Source organism: Condylura cristata, unplaced genomic scaffold (genome assembly GCF_000260355.1).
Source record: "Condylura cristata isolate star-nosed mole 26May11 unplaced genomic scaffold, ConCri1.0 scaffold00020, whole genome shotgun sequence".
Taxonomy (NCBI): domain Eukaryota; kingdom Metazoa; phylum Chordata; class Mammalia; order Eulipotyphla; family Talpidae; genus Condylura; species Condylura cristata.
Genome location: NW_004567121.1, coordinates 2,189,069 through 2,196,743, shown reverse-complemented (window position 1 = coordinate 2,196,743; position 7,675 = coordinate 2,189,069).

Below are 7,675 nucleotides of genomic sequence, written 5' to 3'. Positions count from 1 at the left end.
GTGCACACATAGGTGTAAACAGGAAGCTGTATGTTTCAAGAGTCTCCAACAGCCACTCTCCTGCCTGGCTTTGGGCTTGGCGGGTTCCTAGGCACCTCCTGCCCAGTGTTCTGTTTGGCCAGTAGCAGCCTCTGGACGTTTTGGAAGGTGGGTGGAGCTCCTTCGTGCTCCTTTTGGTGGTGTTCTGGGGCTGCAGGGTGCTGAGAGATCCCATGTCCTTTTGTTCCCCTGGGGGCAGTGGTGTTCCCCTTCTCCCAGCAGTCAGCAGTGTTGCAACCCCAAGTTGTGAGGGTTTTTTTTTTTTTTAAAGATTTGTGCATACAGAACTGGGGTACAGGCCAGTGGCTCAGGGGCAGCAAGAGGCTTCACCAGGGACAGAGTGGGGAGCAGAACAGGCAGATCAACGAAGTACACTGCTGAGGGGAGCAGCGGGCAGGTCAGGAGAGGTCTGCCACACCATGTGGTCACCTGGGGCAGGTGGGGATCGAATTCATGCAGAAGTGGCTTTAGCTTCTTAGTGCAGTGCTTTAACCCACTGCGCCACCAGGGAGGGCCATGAGGGTTTTTTTTTTTTTTAAAAAAGTGTTTTAGGTTGTTGAGCTGCCTGCCGCATAAATGTCCAGTATTTGTTTTTATTGACCACTTTGCTGTACTTAATCCTCTCAAAATCCCTCCATTTTCTTGAAATGGCTGCATGTCAGTCTGCCTTGTGACTGAAATTACTCCACAGTACAAGTCACATCTTCTTGATTCCATCTCGCGTCAATGAACATTTAGGTAGCTTCCTGGTCCTGGCTGTTTATTGTAAATAATGCTGCTGTGAACATTGCAGAACATATGGGTTCTTATGTTGATGGCCTCATTCTTTAGTTACACGCCCAAAAGTAGAATTAGAGTCCTAAGTATTTCCCTTTAATTTTGTAAGACAAATCCAGATTACTTTCAGAATGGCTGTACGCGTTTACAGTCCCACCAACAGTAATAAGGTCTTTTTCCCCAACTCCTCTCCAACTTAGAGGTATTGTTATGATTTAAAAAAAATTTTTTTTAAAGATTTATTTGTGCATACAGAGCTGGGGTACAGACCAGAGGCTCAGGGGTGGTGAGAGGCTTCACCAGAGACAGAGTGGGGAACAGAACAGGCAGAGAGACGAAGTACACTGCTGAGGGGAGCAGCAGGCGGGTCAGGAGAGGTCTGCCACGCCATGTGGTCACCTCCAGGGCAGGCAGGGATTGAACTCATGCGGAAGTGGTTTTAGCTTCTCAGTGCTGTGCTTTAACCCGCTGCGCCAGCAGGGAGGGCCATGATTTAAAATTTTAACCGTATCGAGGTTACAGCTTTAATTTGCTTTTCCTTAGTAATGAGTGGGTGCAAACACATGTGCATGTTCTTACAAGCCATTTGCCTATCTTAAAATTACTACCACTTTCCCTTTTTAAAAGTAGGATTTTCTTTATTATTGTTGTGTTCCTTATGTGTTTCTAGGTGTGAGTTGCATATCAAATATGATTTGCAATAAACCCATTATGAGAGTGGTCATTTCACATGTTTAATCATGTCCTTTGAAGCATAAATGTTTAATTTGTCAAGTTCCTTGTTTTCATTTTTTTGTTTTGCTTGTGCTTTTTGGTGTCAGATCAAAGAAACTGTTGCCTAATCCAAGGTCCAAAGAGACTTCAGTTTTTTACATTAAGATTTTAAAGTCTAAGGCTTTAATAGTTTTAGCTCTTACATTGTTAGCATTTGATCCATTATGAGTTAACTTTTGTATTGGGTGTGAAGTGGTCATCAAGTTGTCCCCATCAATCCAAGCTGGAAAGATGGTTCCTTCCACCTCAGGTGGTCTTGATCCCATGTCAAAAGTCAATTGACTAAATGCAAGGGTTTATTCCTGAATTTTCCATTCTAACCTAATTTACATGTTTAACCTTTTACCAGTACCCTATTGTAGAGATTACAATATTTTGCATTAACTTTTGAAACTGGGAAATGCGAGGGCTCCGACTTTCTTTTCAAAGTTATTTTGGCTATGCTGCACCCTTTATATCTCCATATGTATTTTGGGATCAGCTTGTGAATTCCTGCAAAAATTACACTGAGATTTCCTTGATAGTGTATCCTGAATCTGTCGGTTAATTAGAAGGACATTACCATATCGTTACAAGACAAAATCCAGAATAAGTGGGCCCTTTTCCCTCTACAGAAAGAATTTACTAGCGAGAGATAGATGTAGTTGAAACAAGCAAGACTGTATTGGAGAATCAGTGCTGAAAAGGAGAATGTAGCCTGGCTCCAAAAAGGGAGTAAGGAGACGTTCAAAGGATGGACTCATGAGGTGGGGAGGAGAACGCATCATCGCGGGCTCTGGCTTGGACCTAGCCCCGGAACGTGTCATATCCCAACTGTGCATGTGTGCCCTCAGCCTCCTCCCTCCATGAAATTGTGAGATAAACATTGGTCAGGATCTAACACTTTTTGTTCAGGGTGGCACCTTATGGGTGGTGGGGTGGGATGAGGGAGGTGGGGCAAATTGTTTGGACAGGATTAGTCAGAGCATGATTTTGCTCACCTGTTCAAAGAGCACTTAGGGCAATGCTAATTTACCTGCTCAAAGTTTTGTCTCAATCTTAATATCCCTATGATCCATAAACATGGAATGCTTTTCTATTTGTTTAGGTATTTTAAAATTTTCTTCATTGATATTTTGTAGCTTTCAGTTTATACCGTCTTTTTTTTTTTTTTTTGGCTATTATTGTACAGAAGGGTTTTCTTTCCTTCCTTTCTGGGTTATTCATTGCTAGTGTGCAGAAAACAATTAGTGTAAATGGGTCTTTAACATTTGATTTCAGTTGCAAGCTTAAACACTTCCCAACATTTAAAATTGCCTATTTGTTTTCCCTTCATATGAATTGACCAGACTCATTTTAGCTTTTGAATAAAAATATTGATGTTGATGAACCTCACATTCTCTTAAATGTTCCAAAACCATTTGTGAAGTTAGACTTTGACCTAAAGGCTCAAGTTTCAATTACACGAGTGAAGTTTTCTACTCAGAGAGAGCATCAGGTGCTACAGGTAAAGCACTCAGTCTCCCACGACTGACTGACTCCCTCCCCCCCAAACTCCCCCTTCAGAAGCCTGGCTGCCAGCTGGGCTTCTGACCATCAGGCTGCAGCAGAGAGGGCATCATTTCCCTCTCCAGACTTCATGGACCTGGGTACAAAGCTCAGATTATCTGCTTCTGACTATAAATCAGAGCTTCCCAGGACACCCTTAGTGGGTTTGAGTAATTTGCAAGATAGCACACACAACTCAGGGAACCGATTACTCATTAGATCATGGATTACAAATAAAACTCAGGAACAAACTAATGGAAGAGAGCAAGGTATGGGGGAAAGGTGTGGTACACTTCCATGCCCTCTCCAGGTGTAGCTGGACCCTTCCATTTTGCAAAAACTCCTAGGCTAAAAATGTAGGAATAAACAACCAACTGAATTGTATTCCCTCTTTAGGATTAACTGTTAACTCGAAATAGCACTCCCCTACTCTGCATGATTAATTGTTAACTGGCTCTACCTGCATTCCTGGGAACTTGGAAAACTGATTGTCACATCCCTGTTAAATTGTGTCCCCCTGGGGTTGACGGTGGCATTAGAGATGCCACTGCTGGCTTCTGAGAAAACAACTGGGAGAGTCAAACATCTTGGTTCAGATGACTTTGGTTATCTGAATGAACAAAATATTTCTGAATGATCAAAAAATATTTCTTATAGATCACAATATCACATCAAGCTTTTAAAACTTTGATATTGAATATGGAATTGGTATGCAACAACTCCCATGTTTGAATTTTTATAGTTAAACCTTTATAGAAAATTAACTTCACTGAGCCCCATATAGTACACCTCGTTGATCCCAATGGGTAAAAAATTGTATATTTTTTATGCATTCCAGGGTTTATGAAATATTCAGAAGTGTAATAGAATGAAGTAGTACTGAGTTTCAGGAGGTTTCACACAAACCTCCTCAGTTCTCAAACGGAAGGGCAAGGAGAGACAGTTGCCAGGGATGGATGGAGTCTGACTTTTGCCCTCCGCTCTCAGTAAACACTGAGAGAACACTGATTATAACATTTGAGTTTCAGGTGAGCAGCATTATGGTTCGACATCTGTGTACACTTTATTATTCTCAACACTTAAGGTCTGTTTCCCCATCCATCACCCTGTGACTCAAGTACTTAGGCTAATGGGCAGCATCTGCTTCAAGCTTTTGTTCATTCATAGGTAAAATGAGACCAGTAGCCACAGAAATGGACCCAACTGGTTACTCCTGAGGTAGCAACTAAGTGTCTTGAGCAAAAAAGGAAAAGTGTGAAAAAGCACCGGGGCTGGAAACATCCACCCATGATTTCTGAACCCCTACCCTGAAGTCTCCACACAGCGATACTCCCAAGTCAATAGATCCCTCTCTCCGCTCAAGGAGAAGCTGCTTTCCAATGCAAGCTCTTCCTTCCTTGCAGGCGATAAAGGCCTGGGTCTGTTAAACCTAGTTTGAGTTTTTGGCTTTCAGTCACCAAGCTTACTGAATTGCACCCCGCATGCCTACCTTTACAGGGGGTGAGGGGATTCTGCAACTTACAATTGACCCACTTTACCCATCTCACCCACCTGAGAGCTTGAAAAATATTTTGCTAAAGGATCATTAATAATATGTTAAACAATCATTTGTGAAAGGAGCAGCCTGTATGTCTACCATTTATACTTTAGTGTGATGTTCTGGAACATTATTTCATCTTTACTTGCAAAATGAAATGCAAATGGTTCATTTAAACAGCACCAGTAGGTGATGGCTAGGAAGCTGGCAGACTTCAGCCACACGTTTCCACTCCACCCCCACCAGTCATCCCAATGACTAGACTAGGGGCTCAGGGCCTACCAGGCTGAGAGTGTTGACGGGGGTTGATATAAAGGATTAAGTTTATCACAACATAAGTATAGTCCTCTGACGTGAACAATCTAAAACAGCAGTGTTTAGTCTTTAAAGAATTCAAAGTACATCAATTCTTGAGTGGATGGAGTTCCCAAAGAGCCCCCTGCAGGTGTCCCGCTTGGAGGCCAGGTTGGCCAGCCCACCAGGTCGCCTGCTTCTCACCCCCCGCAGGAGAAACAGTAGCAGCTACTACCCGTGAGCCTGACAGTTTCCAGCCCAAGCCCGGCTGTCAGTCACGCCAACCTGGCAGCTTCCGGCCCTAGACCCTGCCTCCAACTCCCGTGGTTCCTCAGCCCGTTACTGCCCCCTACCGCGCCCTCCCTGCCATTGCATCCCACCCTTTGGAACCCCAACCCGGCGACTCCAGCCCAGGAAGCTTCTCCAGTCAGCCACTGGTCATTCTAGTAACTTTCTGGAGGCCCCAAGTTCCAGGAGGCCCCTCTGCTTTTGTAAATTCCCCCCCTCTACTTCCAGTTGCGGTCACTGCCCCACTGCCCTGAAACAGCGAACTCTGTCCCTTGCCTGAACTCACACCAAAGGAGCCCGGCGTTTGAACCTGCGCCTCTCGCTCTTCCCTTTCACTGTACAAAGGAGCCCATAGCTGTCCTTGTAGATTTTCCTCTCCACCCTCCCTTATTTTTTCCCTCTGCTTTGCAGCCATCCCAGGCTGAGGGAGGCTCATGGCCGGTTCTTGCCGGTGTAAAGATAATTTTGGAGTCTTCGGTAGATTTTTACAGGTGTATTTATGAGTAAGCAGGACACAGACCAGCTTTCTCTCTCAGCGTTTCTCTGGCGTTCTCTGGTGTCAAGGGGACGCTGACCTTATATCCCCTCCCTTCTAAGCCCAGGTGTGCACATTTACGCATGCGCAGTGTGCGCATTTGCACGCGCACACCCTGCGCTCCCCGGGCCCAGGTGTCGGCAATGGTAGGCGCTCGGGCCCCACGCCCACGCCCCTCGCTCTGGGAGTCCACGCTAGCAGCCGAAGCATGGGGAAAAGCCCACTCTCTTCATTTACCCTACACCCTGTCTAGGAGACTGAGACATCAAGAGAAGGCAGGTCCCCAAGATAGTGGGTAGTATTGCCCGTTGGGGTGTGCCCTTCTCAAATCCAGCTGCAGAATTCAGCAACGGATGGGGCAAGCACACAGGGGCACCAAGTTGCTGGGGAGTCAGGGCAGTCACTGGAAGCTTCCAGAAACAGGCATAATCCAGACCAGCAGAAACTGATTAAACTGCGTAGGTTTTTTTTTTTTTTTGGGGGGGGGGTGTTGCTGCTTGTTTGTTATTAACAATGTGCTGACAGCTGGGCTTTGCCTGTAATTGTGATTGGCATCCCCTCCCTCAGCTGCCTTGGCAACCAGCATCACAGCTCAGGCCTCCCGCATACTCTGGCCAGTGCAGGCCTCAATCTGGGGCCCAGGAAGCTATGGGTACTTGGGGAACACAGAGCAAACGGGGCACAGGCAGTGATGAGTAACCAGGAAGGGGTCTAGACAAAAGCCTTTCCTTACCCCTTTAAGAAGAGCAGAACTTTTTCATGGCTTGGGCCCCAACATCACCACATCACAAGGACAGAGGGGCCTTCATGCCCTCTGTCCTCCTTTCCTTCGAACCTGACCCAACATGCAAATTGTGCAAAAGCACAGTCTGTCCCTGGGCTTCAGGATCCCCAAAGACCCAGCCTGTGCTGGGGCTCTGACTACCTAAAACCCCCAGGCATTCAAGTGGAGCCTGCGCGCCACCTAGTGGAGTATTTGGGGGAACTGCACCAGATTCCTGCTTCAAATCTGGCTCCTGAATGATTTTCCGTGGGAAGAGGAATCTTAACTTTGAAAAGAAATAGTTCTGTGATCATAATGGCTGTGACGTTGTTGCCTATTGTTGCTGAAGGACTGTTACCTCAGCGGTGCCCTTGAAGATTCTTATCAGATTTGATTATACAAGTCAGTTATGATCACATTTATGGCTACCTCACAAATGCACTGTCCCCTAATTGCACCTTGAGGTAACTACATAAATGCACCTTAATGTAACTACATCTTAGGATAATTACACTTAGCCTACCTACATGTTAGCATAACTACCTCTTGACACCTAAATCCTGGTATAGCTGTATTGATATAAATGCATCTTGGCGTAATTTTATCTTATCCTAACTGTCCCTGGACACGACTTCACTCTGGCATACCCCACCTTGATAGATCTCCACTTGATGTAACTGCACCTGACATCCTCATGTAGCAATATTTGTGCATCACGATTTTGGATGAGAACTGTGAATCTTGAAGCAAGTATAGGCCTCACCTGAGTTCATAAAGCTAGAAAGAGCTTCCTCTGCACTCCATACTGCTTTTCATGACCCCCAATTTGGGGCCTAAGGCAGGCAGCTTGGTGGAGTTCACTCCAAGAGAGTGAATCCCTGCATTCCCCTCTTCCTGCAGTTGAGAGTGGGTCTCCTTATAAAGAAACACAGGCATAAGGAAGGAGGTATATTAACAAGAGCTGCCAGTCTTCCTCATGAAAAGTGAACCTCAAGGTTCACTGCTTAGTCACCTCTTGGCCACAGTGGCCTCTCCAGGCTCCCAAATCCGCATGCCTCTCAAGGCTGGTTCTGGCATCGTTAAGGCCAGTCTGCTCAGAAGTGCTCCCGGATGCTCCCTCGGGGTCCAGGGGGCACACAGT